Raw genomic sequence first — 4936 nt, forward strand, 5'->3', positions numbered from 1 at the left:
AAAGAGAGAGAATAGGGAAACACAGGGAGATATATATACACAGGGATATATCACACAGGGAAACACAGGGATATATACACCCAGGAACACACAGGGATATATACACCAGGGAAACACAGGGATATATACACCAGGGAAACAACACAGGAGATATATACCAGGGAATATACACCAGGGAACACAGGGATATATACACCAGGGAAACACAGGGAATATACACCGGAAACACAGGGATATATACACCAGGGAAACACAGGGATATATACACCAGGGAAACACAGGGATATATACACCAGGGAAACACAGGGATATTATACACCAGGGAAAACACGGGATATATCACCAGGGAAACACAGGGATATATACACCAGGGAAACACGGGGATATATACACGCAGGGATATATACACCAGGGAAACACAGGGATATATACACCAGGGAAACACAGGGAACACCAGGACACAGGGATATATACACCAGGGAAACACAGGGATATATACACCAGGGAAACACACATATATACACCAGGGATATATACCCAGGGAAACACAGGGATATATACACCAGGGACACAGGATTATACACCAGGGAAACCGATATATACACCAGGAAACACAGGATAATAACACCAGGGAAACACAGGGATATATACACCAGGGAAACACAGGGATATATACACCAGGGAAACACAGGGATATATACACCAGGGAAACACAGGGTATACACACCAGGGAACACAGAATATATACACCAGGGAACACAGGGAATACTACACCAGGGAAACACAGGATATATACACCAGGGAAACACAGGTATATATCACCAGGGAAATAGCGACACCTGGAGGGGGTGGAGACAATCACAAGACAGGTGAACCAGATCAGGGTGTGACATGAAAATGTATAAAAATATACTGCCACTATTTTCACCAAAGATATCAGTGTGATTTTAATATGATGTGACTCGTTGCAGGCTGTCAGGCTGTCTAGTCACAGAGGAAGGCTGTGCTTCTCTGGTCTCAGCTCTGAGGTCAAACCCCTCACACCTGAGAGAGCTGGACCTGAGCTACAATCACCCAGGAGACTCAGGAGTCAGACTGCTCTCTGCTGGCACTGGAGGATCCACACTGCAGACTGGAGAAACTCAAGTATGTAGAGGGTTTATGTCCATGTTCATATCAGACATATTTGACTTATCAGGCTGGTTAGACAAACATTCTGACCACCACTTGGACAAATGTTATATGCTGACTGTGTGTGTGTGTGTGTGTGTGTGTGTGTGTGTGTGTGGGTGTGTGTGTGTGGTGTCCTGTGTGTGTGTCCCCATTGTGTGTGTGTGGAAACACACCGCACACACACACACACAACTGGATGCACACACCCACACACACTGGAGACACACACAAACACACACACATACTGGAGACACACACACACAAACACAGGCACACACGCACACTGGACAGTGTGTGTATCACTGACAAAGGGACACTGAGTCGCCATCATCCCAAACCCCAAACCCTGGATAGGTGTGTGTGTCCTGTGTGTGTGTCCTGTGTGTGTGTCCAGTGTGTGTGTCCAGTGTGTGTGTGTCCAGTGTGTATGTGTGTGTGTGTGTGTGTGTGTGTGTGTGTGTGTGTGTGTGTGTGTGTGTGTGTGTGTGTGTGTGTGTGTGTGTGTATTTGTGTGTGTGTGTGTGTGTGTGTGTGTGTGTGTGTGTGTGTGTGTGTGTGTGTGTGTGTGTGTGTGTGTGTGTGTGTGTTCAGGTGTATCCCTCAATGACTGTCTGTTCTTCTGCTTACCGCTACAGTGTGGAACATGGTGGAGAGAAACAAATGAAACCTGGGATTAGAAAATGTGAGTGTTGACTGCTGTGAAGAATATGACTAAGAAATAGTCTTATTCAAGTTAAGTCAAAGTCAAAGACCACCATCATTACTTACTTGGTCATATTAAATATCAGCTGTAGTTCTACAGAAACAGAAATCAAGGAGACACAAAGTTTACAAAGAGTTGATTTGACAGTGTGTATGTGTGTGTGCGTGTGTGTGTGTGTGTGCGTGTGTGCGTGTGTGTGTGTGTGTGTGTGTGTGTGTGTGTGTGTGGTGTGTGTGTGTGTGTGTGTGGCGCGTTTGTGTTACCTTAGAAAGTGTGTGTTTATGTTCATGTATACAGGTGTGTGTGTGTTACGTTAGAAGTGTGTGTGTGTTCATGATGCATACAGGTGGTGTGTGTGTGAGTACGTTCGTGTTACGTAAGAAGTGTGTGTGTGTGTGTTGTGTGGTGTCTTAGTGTTACATTAGAAATGTGTGTTTGTGTAATTAATGGGAATAGTAGTGTGTTTTATATTACCATACAGTATAACATATGATCATTCAACAAGTCTCAAGTTACCTTCACTTCTCCTTTTGATACCTAGAAACATCTACATTAAATGAATTAGTGAAAAGTGAGTTAACATTCTCATGTGAATGATGATGATTTCTAATATTGTGTCTGGTTTCATCCATCAGATGTCTGTGATCTCACACTGGACCCAAACACAGTAAACAGACTCCTCTCTCTGTCTGAGGAGAACAGAAAGGTAACATGTAGGAGAGAGAAGCAGCCGTATCCTGATCACCCAGAGAGATTTGAGGGCTGGGAACAGGTGCTGTGTAGAGAGGGTCTGACTCGGCGCTGTTACTGGGAGGTAGAGTGGAGTGGGGGAGGGGGGGCTAATATAGGAGTGACATATAAAGGAATCAGCAGGAGAGGAAGGGGTAATGACTGTTGTCTTGGATGGAATGACAAGTCCTGGAGTCTGTTCTGCTCTGACAACAGTTACACTGCCTGGCACAATTATAATTCCACTACCATAGACGTCCGCCCCTCCGGCTCCCACAGAGTAGGAGTGTATCTGGACTGGCCAGCCGGCACTCTGTCCTTCTATAGAGCCTCCTCTGACACACTGACCCACCTGATCACATTCACCTCCACATTCACTGAGCCCCTCTATCCAGGGTTTGGAGTTTATGTTGCTAACTCTTCAGTGTCCCTGTAAATAATAACCTGACACACACTGAGCATGTTGTGATGCTCTGAGGGCATGAGTGCGACAGCGTGTTCCAGTTCCCACCAATATCCAGCAACTTTGACCATTGAAGAGGAGTGGGACAACATTCCACAGGCCACAATCAACAGCCTGATCAACTCTATGTGACGGAGATGTGTCGTGCTGCATGAGGCAAATGGTCACACCAGATACTGACTGGTTTTCCACACTCTGACTGTTTGAAATAGATTAGGGCCTAATGAATGTATTTCAACTGACTGATGTCCTTATATGAACTGTGACTGTGCTGACAAACTGCCTGGGAGCTCCTCAGTGGTGAAACTCCTCCTCCTTCAATCAGTGGTGAACCAGGTGGAACAAATCTTCCAGGCAATCTGGGCGTGCCAGCACCTGGCTCTGCTGTTGTCTTTAGACCGCAGTGAGAGGAGCATTTATAAAACCACAAGACCAAGGAAACTTCATCTTTGTGATCAAGGTGACTATGCAAGTCCAAGCCCTCCACAAAACTGTGAAAGACAGTCGGTAAGCGCCATGTTTGGCTAGACTGACTTAAGCAGTGCACTGCTAATGATACTCTGGAAAACACAGACTCTTAACTCTTAACTTTGATAGGACTTTTGCAGTGGTATTTATAACTTCAAATGTTGTTTGTGGGGTATAAAGGAAAAGTAAGAAGAGCCAAATTCATTGTTGACAAAGAACTTGTTTGAAATGGTTAAAAGTAATTTAAACTTTGTAGATATCTTAGTAAACCAAGTTCTTAATTCAGTAACAAATGTAGTCTAAAAAATCTTTGGCTAAAAAATGTAAGATTTGTCTGCTTAAAACTACTGATTAGAAAATTAATGTAATTTTTTACTACTAAAAATATTGGAATGTATTTGGCTAAAATGAAAATTTAGATAAAAATATACTGATTCTGCTCATTTGATTAAAATGGTGGGTTTCTATTTTGGGAAACATTTGCTTAAAAGTGGAAACCTTGTATTTTATAATGGCAGAAATGTGTTTATCTGAGGTGAATGTGGATAATTTTGTGTATTTAATTAGGTTGTGAACTCAAATAATAACTTGTATTTGTCATCTCTTTTTTGAGGTTTTTCACCTGTTTACTGCCAACCAAAGAATGGTAAATAAAAGACAAACAACTGATTCCATGGCTGTTTATTGAGTGAAATCTAGTTAAAATCTTCATGTGGAGGGACTGTCCTTTTCAAGTGGGGAATTGCACAAGAAAGAGGTCAAAACTTGACACACAGGGATATATACACCAGGGAAATAAGCGACACCTGGGGGGTGGAGACAATCATAGACGGGTGAAACAGATCAGGGTGTGACATGAATATGGAGAAAATATACTGCCACTATTTTCACCACCAAAGAATAGCAGTGTGATTTTAATATGATTTGACTCTTCGTCAGGCTGTCAGGTTGTCTAGTCACAGAGGAAGGCTGTGCTTCTCTGGCCGCAGCTCTGAGGTCAAACCCCTCACACATGAGAGAGCTGGACCTGAGCTACAATCACCCAGGAGACTCAGGAGTCAGACTGCTCTCTGCTGGACTGGAGGATCCACACTGCAGACTGGAGAAACTCAAGTATGTAGAGGGTTTATGTCAATGTTCATATCAGACATGTTTAACTTATCAGGCTGGTTAAGACAAACTTCTGACCAACAGTTGGACAAAGTGTGTGTGTGTGTCCAGTGTGTGTGTGTCCTGTGTGTCCAGTGTGAAACACTGACAACACAGACACACACACTGGGAACCCACTAGAGAATGGATTCTAATCTAGATCAGTTTGAATGGCCTTTCAGCATATCAGAACCACTAGAGAATGGATTCTAATATAGATCAGTTTGAATGGCCTTTCAGCATATCAGAAC

General features: G+C 43.4%; 1 long non-coding RNA gene across 2 annotated transcripts in view; it reads left to right on the plus strand.

The window, feature by feature from the left end:
• The window catches only part of LOC139025720 (uncharacterized), a 9142-nt gene extending 4457 nt beyond the window's left edge, over positions 1 to 4685 (plus strand). The window contains exons 2-5 of one of the 2 annotated variants that reach the window (XR_011477326.1): positions 972 to 1146; positions 1765 to 1855; positions 2512 to 4182; positions 4476 to 4685. This is a non-coding gene — a long non-coding RNA (uncharacterized lncRNA). The remainder of the gene's footprint in view (positions 1 to 971; positions 1147 to 1764; positions 1856 to 2511; positions 4183 to 4475) is intronic. The other variant, XR_011477325.1, reaches the window with a different exon arrangement.
• The last annotated feature ends 251 nt before the right edge of the window (positions 4686 to 4936 follow it).

This window comes from Salvelinus sp. IW2-2015, unplaced genomic scaffold, assembly GCF_002910315.2.
Source record: "Salvelinus sp. IW2-2015 unplaced genomic scaffold, ASM291031v2 Un_scaffold3156, whole genome shotgun sequence".
Lineage (NCBI taxonomy): Eukaryota > Metazoa > Chordata > Actinopteri > Salmoniformes > Salmonidae > Salvelinus > Salvelinus sp. IW2-2015.